The sequence below is a fragment of the Molossus molossus genome, unplaced genomic scaffold (assembly GCF_014108415.1).
Source record: "Molossus molossus isolate mMolMol1 unplaced genomic scaffold, mMolMol1.p scaffold_m16_p_2, whole genome shotgun sequence".
NCBI classification, from domain to species: Eukaryota; Metazoa; Chordata; class Mammalia; order Chiroptera; family Molossidae; genus Molossus; species Molossus molossus.
In genome coordinates, this window is record NW_023425355.1 from 57,153,308 (window position 1) to 57,167,802 (window position 14,495).

The window sequence follows — 14,495 nt, forward strand, 5'->3', positions numbered from 1 at the left end:
AAAATCAGGTTTTCTTGGGTCTGATTCTGTGTTACTAGTCAGGACAGTGTAAGGTCCTCATGGCACAAGATGAAAGGAAGACTTCATGGCAAATTACGTGGCCTCCTATATTACAAGGGGATTTGAAAGAGGCCCCTTAACTTCCACTGACATACACCCTGCTACCTAAAGATGGGGAACCTCACCTGCCCAACAACCCACCTCCATTTGTCTCACCCCCACAACAAGCCAATGTGCCACCAGAGCCAGGATCACTGGAGCCAGGGTTGCCAGAGTCAGTGGAAAGACATCTCAGGTAAGTGACCCAGGGACCAAAACCCCTACTGGCAATGCAATTACCACTGCAGGAGACAGGGAGTCCTCAGAGAATGGGCCTTGACAGGACCCTACAGGAGGGGGATCAGTCTTCCAGACTCATCACCCAACCTGGGTCAACTGTAAACAACTCTTACTCACCCTTTTCAACACAGAAGAATGCAAGTAAATTGGTACAGAAGCCAGAAAGTGGTTTCAGACTCAAGTTCCAGGTGGACATCTAGATATAGAAGTCTGGGCACAAGAGGCCTTACCTGGTGAGGAACCTTTAGGGAAACCTGCAGACACCGAGACAAGGGGTAGGGTAGGAGAGAGACAGACAAAGGCACAGAGGGGAAGCCAGAGTTTGGTGTGAACAGAGAGAGGCCAGCAAAGCTGTGGAAGACAGAGGCAGGAAGATACAAATACACAGGAGAGAAGGGTTTGCAGGAGCCGAGCCACTAAGAACCTCTCCCAAGCCAAGGGGCAAGCTTTCTCCATCTCATCTGAAGGTCCCCAGCCCCTCTGAAACCCTGCCTCTGACCCTGGTCCTAGTCCAAGCTCCAGGCTGCAAAGAGAAGCTTTCCACAAAGCCAGGGTGTGGTGCCCAGATGGCCTCAGTCCCTCCCAGCTTCAGCTCCCTGCCATGTCCCAGCTGGACCCACATCCCAGGAGGACCTGGAAGGGAAGATGGCTGTGGGGAACCCAACCCTGTCTGCTGCTTCCCACTGTGACCTTCCCTGGGCTAATGTGACTGCTTCTGTTATTGCTGGCCTCCCTCCTGCCCTCAGCCTGGCTGACCAGGCAGCTCCCCTGAGAGAAGGAGATCATGTTCCCTGAGAAACTCAACAGCAGTGTACTGCCTGATTTAAGCATCCCTGCCAGGCTGTAGCACAGTTTGCCTGCCTTTGGGGAAACACTGCTATTAGAGCTGGAGCAAGACCAGGGTGTGTGGGTCAAGGGGGTGACAGTGCAGTACCTGGGCCAGGTTCCTGAGCTGTTGGGTGGAATGGAACTGGGCACCTACCTCACTGGCACCATCAATGGAGTTCCAGAGTTGGTGGCATCTCTGCACTGGCACAAGGGAACCCTGTTAGGGGTGCTGCAGTATTGAGGGACCAAACTCCACATCCATCCCCTGAAGGGAGGCACCCCTAACTCTGCAGGGGGGCCTGGGGCTCACATTGTACACCAGAAGGGTCCCACCAGTGACCAGGGTCCAATGTGCGGTATCAAGACTCCTCCTGGGAACCCCAGGCTCTGCTCCAAAAGGTCCAATTACTTTGCTTCCCTGAGTAGATGCATGGAGACCCTGGTGGTGGCAGATCCCAAGATGGCAGCATTTCATGGCACAAGGCTGAAGCACTACCTGCTCACAGTCATGGTGGCTGCAGCCAAGGCTTTCAAGCATTTGAGCATCTTGCAACCCTATCAGCTTGGTGGTGACTCAGCTAGTGGTTTTAGGGCCAGGAGAGCAAGGGCTCAAGGTGGGACCATGCACCACCCAGATCCTGCACATCTTGTGTGCCTGGCAGTGAGGACTCAACAACACTGAGGACTCAGACCCAAAACACTTTTCTGTTTACTTGTCAGGACCTGTGTGTGGTCTCTACCTGTGACACCCTGGACATGGTTGATGTGGGCACTGTGTGTGACGCAGCTCAGATCTGTGCTTCATATGTCTGCCTGAACAGGCCTGGGAGTGCTTCTTTGACCCGTCCCGCAGGTCCAGCAATGAGGACTCTAGAGGGGGAGTGAGGATGAGGAGGGACAAGAGACACAAGAAATGGAGACAAGACAGGGCTCTGATCAAGTCTCGTTTATTCTGGGGAGATCCACAGTATATATAGGGCAAGAAGCAGAAAAACAAGAACATTTGTTGCCAAGCAATAAGTTTGTGGTAACCACCCCGAAGCAATTTCAGGTAAATATCACATAAATATCCCGGGTGGAACAAAAGATAAACAGAGCATAACTGGCTGAGTAAATGGTTACTTAAAGGAATGCAGAAACATTGTATACAGAGGTATCCTGCCTTGGGGCAGGAGATGGCAGAGCAGATTATAACAAAATGGATGCCATGCAAACAGTCTCCCACACTTCTTGTCATGCCATGGCTCCTGTGATGGCTCACGTGGATCCCAAGGAACCCTCGTTCCCCTGTAGTGCCTGCTTCATCATGAACTTCCTGGACAATGGATATGGGCACTGTCTCTTAGACAAGCCAGAGGCTCCCCTGCACCTGCCTGTAACATGCCCTGGCAAAGACTGTGACAAGACCACCAGTGCCAGCTGACCTATGGGTCTGACTCACAGCACTGTGTGTAGCTGATGCCACCCTGTGTTGCCCTCTGGTGTTTTGGACATCTCAATGGTCATGCCAGGTTCCAGACCAAGCATTCACCATGGCCAATGACACCCTGTGTGGGCCTTCACAGGTCTGCATGGGTGGCCACTGCCTACAGGTGGACCAACTCTAGGACTTTAAGGTCCCACAGGCTGATGGCTAAGGTCTTGGGGATCCTGGGTGACTGCTCTTGGAGCTGTGGGGGCGGTGTCTATTTCTCCTCCCTGGACTGCACACAGCCCAGGAAGAAAAATGGGCACAACAGGAAGGAGGAAATATAATAAAGGAAGGATGGTGGATACTTCCAGACCACAGAATCTACATGCTAGAACAATTAGCCCATCAGTTAGTCCTCCAACAACATGAACTCACCCAAATGGAAAAAAACAAACAAACAAAAAAAACCCTAGAAGCCTTATTAAGCCAATACTACCTGACTGCTTTACTTCCATCTCTCTGTGCCTTAGTCTCTCAACACTGTCTCCTCTGTGCTCAAAACAATGCTAGACAAGGCCCTACTGGGACCACTGGAATCCAGTGCTGTGGTCAAGCACCCTTTGAAGATCTAGAGGTAAACTTCTCAAAAATAGGACACAGTAGATGAAATAAATGTCTCCTGGTTTTCATCTGTACTTTCTCAGGCTGAGTTGAAGCTTACCCCACATGTATGGAAAAAGCAAGAGAGGTAACCAAAGCTCTACTGAGAGACATCACCCCAAGATATGGAATGCCATTGCCTATAGGATCAAACAATGACCCGGTCTTCATCGCAGACATAGTACAGCAGGCAGCTAAATCTCTAGGCATCCAGTAGAATTTGCACATGACCTACTGGCCCCAAAGCTCAGGGAAAGTAGAACACATGAATCAAAACCTTAATCAGACCATTAAAAATTTATTTCCAGAGACCAACCTGCCCTGAACAGATATACTGCCCCTAGCTCTCCTGCGAGTATGTTGTACCCCTTGGGCAAAGATAGGGTTCTCCCATTTGAAAACTTATACAGGAGACCTTCCCCACTGATCAAATTCAAAGAGGATATAAAATAAGTAAGAAATTTGAAAATCCAAAAACAACTATAAGGACTAGGAAAAACCATTCTTGAGACACATAAGTGAGTAACCAATACAACACCCATTTCCTTGTGATTAACTGTACACCTCCATCGACCAGGGGACAAGTCTGGATAAAAGACTGAAAAAAGGAACCCCTAAAAACCAACCTGGATGGGGCCTGATTTAGTTATACTAACCACTTACACAGCTCTCAAAGTTGCAGGTCTGAATACCTGGATCCACCATTCATGGGTGAAGGCAGGTCACCTGCCACATTGCAACCAACCTGCCTGGAGAGTGATCACCAAACAGAATAATCCTCTGCAGGTCACCCGTAAGAAGACAGCAAAACCTTCTGATCAGTCTATGGAAAGTGCCTGAGGACTCCACCAGTAGAATCAATGGTCATCACCTGCTGGACTGATCCCAGCACTGGACTTTGTATCTTTAGTAGCTTTATAGGATCAAGTAGACTCTTCAAGCAGTCAGAGAGATTGTTGCCCCTCTTCTTCACATGGCACAAAGGGAACTTCCTGTCCAAGATGTTCTCTATGCTAGCAGCAGCTTGAGAATCAAGAAGGAGGAATAGGAAGGCAAGCCTTCTGCACACAAACTACTTAGGCAGTGATGTATTTTTGGCAGTTATGATCTCCCATATAGTGGTTTCCCTTTCCATTTTGATTCTTGTTTCGTTTGCTGTGCAGGAGCTTTTTAGTTTGATGTAGTCCCATGTGTTCATTTTTTCCTTTGCTTCTCTTGCCTTAAGCATTGTATCAGTGAAAATTCTGCTGCATATGATGTCTGAAATTTTGTTGCCTACATTTTCTTCCAGGATTTTGATGGGTGCACGAGTCACATTTAAGTCCTTTATCCATTTTGAGTTTATTCTTGTGTATGGTGTAAGTTGTTGGTTTAGTTGGTTGAGTTTCTTTCTTTCTTTTCTTTCTTTTCCTTTCTTTCTTTCTTTCTTTCTTTTCTTTCTTTTATCTTTTCTTCTTTCTTTCTTTCTTTCTTTCTTTCTTTCTTTCTTCTTTCTTTCTTTCTCTTGCATGTAGTTGTCCAATTTTCCCAACATTAAAGAAGCTGTCTTTACTCCATTGTATGCTCTTGCCACTTTTGTCAAATATTAATTGAGTAAAATTTCTTGGATCAATTCCTGAGTTCTCTGTTCTGTTCCATTAATTTATATGCCTGTTCTTGAGCCAGTACCAAACTGTCTTGATTACAATGGCTTTGTAGTATAACCTAATATCTGGTATTGTGATCTCTCCTACTTTGTCCTTCTTTGTCAAGATTGCTGTGGTTATTTGGGATCTTTTTTGGTTCTATATGAACTTTTGAAGTTTTTGCTTTAGCTCTGTGAAATATGTTGTTTGTATTTTGATGGGGATTGACCTATTGAATCTATAGATTGCTTTGGGTAGTATGGACATTTTAATGATGTTAATTCTTCCAATCCATGAATAAGGTATGTGCTTCCACTTTTTTATATCTTCCTTTATTTCTTTTTTCAATATCCTGTAGTTTTCTGTAAATAGGTCCTTTACTTCTTTGGTAAATTTATTTCTAATTATCCTAATTTTTTAGCCACTATGGTAAATGGGATTGTTTTTTTAGTTTTTTTTTTTTTTTTTTTTCTGTGAGTTCATTATTGGTGTATAAGAATGATGTCAATTTTTTTATGTTAATTTTGTATCCTGTCCTTGCCAAATTTGTTTATTAAATCTAGTAGAATTTTGATGGAGTCTTAGGGTTTTCTATGTACAATATCATGTCATATGCAAATAATGAGAGTTTCACTTCCTATTTTCCAACTTGGATTCTTTCTATTTTTTCTATTTTTAAAAATTTATTATTATCTTTTAAATTTATTTGTTTTTGTTACTGATGTTTCTCCTTTTTCCCCATGGACAGCCTACTCCCTCTCCCTCCCGCTCTATTCCCAACTTTGTTGTCCATGTCCATTGGTTATACATACATGCATATAAGTTATGTGGTTTATCTCTCCCCATCAACACCTTCATTTGGGGATTGTCAGTCTGTACCTACTTAGACATCTCTGGGAATACCCTGTTCTTCAGACTGTTATGTTCATTATATTCATCAAATAAGTGAGATCATGTGATATTTGTCTTTCTCTGCTTGGCTTGTTTCGCTTAGAATAATACCTTCCAGGTCCCTCTATGTCATCTTAAAGGATAAGAGATTTATATATATATATATCTGCATAGTACTTCACTGTGTATATATACCAAAGCTTTTTTATGCATTCATCTACTGATGGACACTTGGACTGTTTTCAGATCTTAGCTATTGTAAATAGTGCTGCTATAAACATGGGGGTACATATATTCTTTCGGATTAGTGTTTCAGGCTACTTAGGTTATATACCTTGAAGTAGAATCACTGGGTCAAATGAAAGTTCAATTTTTAATTTTTTGAGGTAACACCATAGTGTTTTCCATAGTGGCTGCACCAGTCTGCATTCTCACCAACAGTATACTAGATTCCCCTTTTCTCGACACCCTCATCAATACTTGTTTGATGATTTGTTGATGGCAGCTATTCTGACACATGTGAGGTGATACCTCATAGTCGTTTTAATTTGCATCTCTCTGATGGTTACTGATGTTGAGCATTTCTTCATATGTCTCTTGGCCATTTGTATGTCCTGTTTGGCAAGGTGTCTATTTAGCTCCTCTGCCCATTTCTTAATAGGAGTCTCTGTCTTCCTTTTGTTGAGTTGTATAAGCACTTTATATATTTTGGAAATTAACCCCTTATCTGATGTATCATTGGCAATTATACTCTCCCATACAGTGGGTTGCCTTTCCATTTTGGTGGTTGTTTTTTTTTTGTTTTGTTTTGTTTTGTTTTGTTTTGTTTTTTTTTGCTGTGCAGTAGCTTTTGAGTTTGATGTAGTACCATGTGTTTATTTTCTCCTTTGTTTCTGTTGCCTTAGGTGATTTTCAGTAAAAATTCTGCTGTATATGATATCTGCAATTTTTTTGCCTACATTTTCTTCTAGAATTTTATGGATTCACAAGTCATATTCAAGCCTTTTATCTATCTTGAGTTTATTCTTGTGTATGGTGTACGTTGATGGTCTAGTCTAATTTTTTTTTTTGCATGTAGCTGTCTAATTTTCCCAACACCATTTATTAAAGAGGCTGTCTTTACTCCAGTGTAAGCTCTTGCCACCTTTGTCGAATATTAATTGAGCATAATATTTTGGGTCCATTTCTGGGTTCTCTGTTCTGTTGTACTTGTCTATGTGCCTGTTCTTGTGCCAGTATCAGGCTGTTTTGATTATAGTGGTGTTGTAGTATAACCTGATATTTGTTATTGTGATCCCGGTTACTTTGTTCTTTTTCAAGATTGCTGTGGCTATTCGGTGTTTTTTTTTGGTTCTATGTGATCTTTTGAAGTATTTGTTCTAGTTCTGTGAAGTATGTCATTGGTATTTTGATGGGGATTGCACGGAACCTATAGATTGCTTTGGGTATTATGGACATTTTAATGATGTTTGTTCTTCCAATCCATGAACAAGGTATGTGCTTCCACTTTTTCATATCTTCCGCTATTTCTTTTTTCAATGTCCTGTCGTTTTCTGCAAATAGTTTATTTTCTTCTTTGGTTAAGTTTAATTCTAAGTACCTTAATTATTTTTCTGCGATGGTAAATGAGATTTTTTTTTTTTTTAGTTTCTCTTTTTGTGATTTCATCATTGGTGTATAACAATGCCATCAATTTCTTAACATTAATATTGTATCTTGCTACTTTGCCAAATTCATTTATTAAATCTAGTAAATATTTGGTGGAGTATTTAGGGTTTTCTGTGTATAATATCATGTCATCTGTGAATAATGACAGTTTCACTTTCTCCTTTCCAATTTGGATCCCTTTTATTTTTTCTTCATGTGATTGCTGAGGCTAAGACTTCCAGTACTATGTTAAATAAGAGTGGCAAAAGTGGGCATCTTTCTTTTGTTTCTGTTTTTAAGGGCAATGATTTTACTTTTTGTTCATTGAGTATGATGTTGGCTGTAGGTATTTCATATATGGCTTTTATTATGTTGAGGTAATATTTTTCTATTCCCAATTTACTGAACGTTTTTATCAGAAAAGGGTGCTGGATTTTGTCAAATGCCTTTTCAGCATCTATTTTTATGATCATGTGATTTTTGTTATTCTTTTGTTTATGTAGTGTATCACATTTATTGATTTGTGTATATGGTACCAGCCTTGCATCCCTGAGATGAATCACACTTGGTCATGGTGAATAATTTTGTAATATATTGCTGCATTCAATTTGCTAGTATTTTGTTAAGAGTTTTTTCATCGATGTTCATCAGGGCCATTGGCCTATAGTTTTCTTTATTTTTTAGTGTCTTTATCTGGTTTTGGTGTTAAAATTATGCTGACCTCATAAATGAGTTTGGAAGTCTTTTTTTATCTTAATTTTTTTGGAATAGTTTGAGGAGAATAGGTTTTAGTTCTTCTTTTAATGGTTTGTAAACCTCCCCCATGAAGCCATTCAGGCCTGGGCTCTTGTTTGCTGGGAGAGTCTTGATTACATCTCCAATTTCCTTAGTTGTTGTTGGTCTGGTGAAGTTTTCTATCTCTTCCCAGTTCAGTTTTGGGAGACTATGTGTGTCTAGAAATTTACTAGTATACCAAAATCACCCTGGCTTCAACAAAAGTATTATGTGAAAATCCATACTTGCAGCAGTAATCATATCTTCACAAAGAAGAAATTAGTCTTTGAAAGATGACAAATGTTCTCTTTAATAAACTTTTAAGAACTTTAGGTGAGCCCTGGCCGGTTTGGCTCAGCGGTTAGAGCATCAGCCTGCAGTCCACAGAGACCCGGGTTTGGTTCCCGCTAAGGGCATGTGCCTTGGCTGCAGTTTGTCCCTGGCCCTGGTTGGGTCGTGTGGGTGGCGGCCACTCGATGTGTCCCTTTCACATCGATGTTTCTCTCTCTTCCTCTCTCTCCTTCCCGCTCTATCTGAGTAAAAAATGTAAAAATGTCCTTGGGTGAGGATAAAAAAAAGAACTTTAGGTGAGATCCCAAGCAGATCTGATGAATAAGTTATTATGTTATTTTTTAGATATCTACCATGTTTAATTCTCTCTTGGGACATAAGTGGGGCAATGCAAGAACTGGATAGATCTTGAAGACTCAGAAAACTGTTAGTGTCCTCAAGCCACTTACAATAGAATATTTACTGAATGATACACAATAGAATAAAATTAACTGAGAAATTGTGAGGTACTGAGAAAGATTGATATATCAAGAAGCTAATAAATCTTAAGTTTCAGAGACCCATAGTAGAATGGATCTCTTAGAAGTTTCTAAGGGAATTTTATTAGTTTGTTAAGGCTGCCATAACTAAGAACCAAAGACGAGTGACCTAAACAACAGGAATTTATTTTGTCACAATTCTGGAGTCTAGAAGTCAGAGATCAAGGTATAGGCATGTTTGGCTTCTTCTGAGGCCTCTCTGCTTGGCTTGTAGCTGGCTATCTTCTCCCTGTATTTTCACTTGGTATTTCTGTATCCTAATCTTTTTTTTAAATAGAAACACAATAATATTGAATTAGGGCCCACCTATATAACCTCATTTTTACTTAATTACCCCTTTAAAACCTTATCTCCAAAGACAGTCACATTCTTAGTTATTGGGTGCTAGGACTTTAGGGGTATACAATTCAGCCCATAATTCTTTGCTTTCTGTCCCCCATCCCCATTTTATGTCCTCAATACATGCAAATTACATTCACGCTAATCCAACAGCCACAAAAGCCTTAACTTACTCCAATTCAAGTCTAAGTCCAAAGTCTCATTTAAACATTATCTTAATCAGATTTGGGTGAGACTCCAAGTTTGATTCATCCTAAAATAATTTTTTTTCCAGCTTTGAGCCTGTGAAACCAGATAAATTATCTGCTTTTAGAATACAATAGTGGAACCAGGCATATGATAGACATTTCCATTCCAAAAAAAAAGAAATTTAAAACAAGAGAAAGATCACAGGTCCCAGGTAAATGTAAACCTAGGAGACACATGCCATTAAATTTTGTTTTGAACTTTTTATTTTATTTTTTAAATAGAATTTGTTCATTTATTTAATTTATTGGGTTACATTAATTACTAAAAATATATATGTTTTAGGTGTACAATTTTATAATACATCATCTGTATATTGTATTGTGTTCACCACCCAAAGTCAAGTCTTCTTCCATCACCATTTATCCATCCTTTATCATCTCCTACCATCCCCTGACTCTCTTTTCTTCTGGTAATCACCATACTGTTGATTTTCAGTCTCCTTGTCTTGATGTTTCATCTTTTTCATCCATTAGTATGGCAATCAGACTCCCTCAGCTCTTAAAGGTGGCCCTGTCTCCTTGGCTCTTGGTGTCTGTTTGACTCCTCTGGAACCAAACAGGAGAAGACTCTGTTCCCTGGGCTTGTGGCCCCTGGGATCATAGTAGCAGTGAAAGCTCTGCTGAACTCTGAACCACCTTTGGGGGCATTCTTCCTTTACTTGAAGGGTAAAGCATGTTCATAGACAGATAGCTGTATTGTACCCTGCTCCAGAATCCCAGAAGTCTCTGTCCCTTTCAGGCAAGGCTGGCAGCATTTCTATTGGTAATATCCCCTCTCTATTTCTGGTTTATACTGAGATGATTGATTGGATCCTTAAAACATATGCTGTGATCTCTTTAGAAAATGGCTGTCCAGCTACATATTTGATGTTCTTTCTACAACATGCTTTCTCATTTTTTTTTTCAATATGGATATGCTGAGAATTTCCCAAATAGTCAAGTTTTGGTTCCTTTTTGATTGACAATTTTTTCTTCAATTTATCTCTCTCTTCTAGCATTTCACGATAAGCTGCCAGGAGAGACCAAACTGTGCCTTCCAAATTTTGTTTATAAATATTCTCAGCTAAATATCCATGTTCATCACTTACAATTCTTACTTTCCACAAAACATTAGAACACAATTTGTCCAAGTTCTTGTCCACTTTATAACAAGAATCAACTTTTCTCCATTTTTTTAATAATATGTTCCTCATGTCTACCTGAGACCTCAAGAGAAGGACTTTTAACATTCATATTTCTACCAACATTCTGTTTGTTATGATATCTTTAAGATTATAGAAACTTTCTCTACAGCTTTCTTCTTTTCTTTCTGCATTTTCATCAGGGTTGTTTTTAATATGCATATTTCTACCAACAGTCTTTTCAATGCAATCTATGCATTTTCTACCATGCACCTGAAAACTCCAAAGCCATTTATTTCCACATTTCACCATTTCTACCCACCTTCTTTGCCTTGTATAGACTGGGGTTGTAGGAGCTGAAAACATTTAGTTTGGCTTTCGTAGGATCTATGTGGGTGGTTCACAGCCACTTTTATGTGTTGTTAGTACTAACTGCCCCAGGATAGAGGAAGCATCCAGAAATACTCTTATCACTTTCTATGCCTACAATATGAAGATGAAAAGTTGGAGCCATGTTTTCATATGAATATGACCCATAGCTCCTGGCACTGGAAATATGAAGGATAAGCAAGATTTGAAATGTATGATGCTGTAAGCCTGTCTATGCAAAAGTTTTTCAAACATTAAATGTATAAAATTATAAGCAGAGAATTTGGTTCTCACCAGACCTTATGTCTCTCTTACTAGAGATATTCTTGATAATGTGATTGTAAAAGGGCCATATGTTCCTTTTCATTTCTGATGAAAATTATATGAAATATAATTTATCAAAACTTGTGTGTGTAGAACACTTATCTATAGCAATATTACAGACAGTGAATATGTATGAAGTCACGTTCTTTATTACAAAAATAGAAAACAAACCAATTTTGATCAACTGGGTAAAAGAAAGACTAAAATATATTTTTATTTTCTCTATATACAATAAAATTCACAAATAATTATCATATAAAGAGGTGGTCTTCATAAGTAACCAAATGTGGATGGGTATGTCAGGCAGTTAATTAAAAAAATGTGTTATTTTTATTTTTTATTTTTGTGACATTTGTGTTATTTATCAGTCACTTAAAATGTGTAATTCATTTTCTAATTCTAAACAAATGTTCATTTTTGAACCTAATTGTATATTCTTTTTCTTAAACAGGGTTCCCCAATTCATGTGTAAGTTCAGTGCTCACAAAATCTAGATCTGCTCTGAATAGAAGATATTAGTGCTGAAAGAAATAATAGGAAGGAGAAATCAATAAAAATTTAAATAATCAGGGGAAATCACTAATCATTTTTATGGAAATAAATCAGTTTAATTCTTCAAACACTGGGTCATCTATGTAGAAAATTATTGTTTGTATGTATTTTGCTTTTCCTTCCACAACAGAAAATGTCATATAACAGGGCAGTAAGTTAGTACTATATTTAAAGTTATTAAGAATTATTAAGCCTTTCAAGTGCAATCCAGGTACCCATGGGACCTGAGGGTTGCTGAAGCACCAGAGAGGCCTGTGCAACCCAGCAGCTCATAATATAGGCATAGAGCTGGGTCCCCAAAGGGACTGTGTGATCAATGGGATCCACAGGGTGTAGGGGCACCAGAAAGGCCTCTGCAACCTAGCTGCACACAAGATAGGTGTAGAGTATGTGAAAATAAAAGTGGAGGGAAAGAAGCTACACAGATGATCTCCCAGGACTAAACAAGAATTAAAACTGAAATAAAGACAAATTCTGAAAAAAAAAAAAAAAAGCAACTGAAAAGCATCAGCACAGGACCATAAATCCAGGGACACTGGTAGAATCTCTGGAGGCACAAGAGGGTGGTGGGCTGGGAGCCCACGGACAGAAACAGTTTTAGCTGTCAGCAGTACCCTTGGAAAAAAAAAAAGACCAAGCCTGCTCCACAGTGCAGAGAGCTGGGACAGAGGGCTAAATAGCTACAGCCACTCACCTGGGGTCTAGGGCAAAGGGAGGGCAAACTGGGCTGGGACTCTGTGAGAATAACTGGGATTTGGAGGGCACTCATAGTTTTTGATGAGATGTGGCCACAAAGAATGGTGGCCAGTGTGCTCCTTCCCAGAGTTGTGGGAAAAATCAGCAGCCACTCCCCCAGGAGATTCAGCCTTTCCCAGGTGAGGAAAAGAAATGCAAATTGAGGCTAATTAATAACCAGCATCAATCCCACCCTCTGGAAATCCTCTTATGCAGAAAACCAGGGCTACATTTCAAGGCACCGAGTAACTGTAACTACTAGCTTCCAGAAAAAAGCTAAAGGATAACTGAACATTGGCTGAACATGCAAATCTACCCAGGAAAGTAAGACTTGCCAGTGGTGTTTAACATGGGCCCACCCAGGCTCATCCAAACTCAGTAGAGGGAGCCACAAACAGCAGAACACCAACACACACAGAAATATTTTGGCATTCTCCAAAACCCACTGAGATAGCCCAAATAGTGAAACAAAGAAACAAATCCCAAATTAAAAAAAAAAAAAAAAAAAAAAGAGAACGCTATCAAAGATGAGATAAATGAAATGCAGCTAAGCAAATTATCATAGGTAGAATTCAGAGCCATGATCTTGAGGAAGCTCAACAGCATGAGTAAGGACATCAGCACCATGAGTAAAGATATAGAAACATTGAAAACCAACAAAGTGGAAATGAAGAATGACATACCAGAAATTAAGAACACATTGGAAGGACTAACCAGCAAAGTAGAGGATGCTGAAGACCGAATCAGTGAATTAGAAGACAGGGTAGAAAAAATTCAACCAATCAGAAAACCAAAAGGAAAAAAACAATTAAAAAGCAGGAAGATACCTAAAGAGAACTGTGAGACAATTGGAAACGTAATAACATTTGCATCAGAGGAGTCCCTGAAGAGGAAGAAAAAGGGCAAGGGTTAGAGAATATATTTGAAGAAATAGTGACAGAAAACTTTCCTAACTTGGTGAACGAAGAAGGCATTCAAGTTCAAGAAGCACAGAGAGCCCTAAGTAAAAAAACCTAAACAGGCCCATACAAAGACACATAGTAATTAAAATTCCAAAAACTGAAGACAAAGAGAGAATCCTAAAGGGAGCAAGAGATAAGCAACAGGTTACTTACAAAAGAAACCCCATAAGGCTCTCAGCTGACTTCTCAACAGAAACACTACAAGCCAGGAGGGAGGGCAGGAAGTAATCAAGGTCATAAAAAACAAGGATCTGAATCCAAGACTACTCTATCCAGCAAGGGTATCATTCAAAATAGAAGGTCATAAAAAGCTTCCCAGGCCAAAAAAGCCTAGGAAAGATATTAACACAAAACCAGCATGGCAAGACATGCTAAAAGGACTGTAGTAATTAGTAGAAGAAATATAAAAAAAAATCTAACCACACTAAACAAAAATGGCAATAAATAAGTACATATCAATTATCATCTTAAATGTGAATGGCTTGAATGCTCCAATAAAAAGAGTAGCTGACTGGATAAGAAAGCATGACTCACATATATGTTGTTTACAAGAGACTTACCTCAGAACAAAAGACGCACACAGGTTGAACGTGAAGAGATGTAAAAAAATTTTTCAAGCAAACCTAAAAGAAAAAAAAAGCTCGGATAGCAATACTCATATCTGATAAAGTAGATTTCAAAACGAAGGCCAAAACAAAAGTCAAAGAAGGCCACTACATAATATTGAAAGGATTTATCTAACAGGAAGCTATAACCTTGGTAAACATGTATGCACCCAATATAGGAGCAAAATATATTTAAAATCTTCTGGAGGACCTCAAAGGAGCAATCAAGAGCAAT

At 39.7% G+C, this 14,495-nt stretch overlaps 1 pseudogene; it reads left to right on the plus strand.

The window, feature by feature from the left end:
• Window positions 1–905: 905 nt before the first annotated feature.
• Window positions 906–2,922, plus strand: LOC118635313 (annotated as a pseudogene).
• The last annotated feature ends 11,573 nt before the right edge of the window (window positions 2,923–14,495 follow it).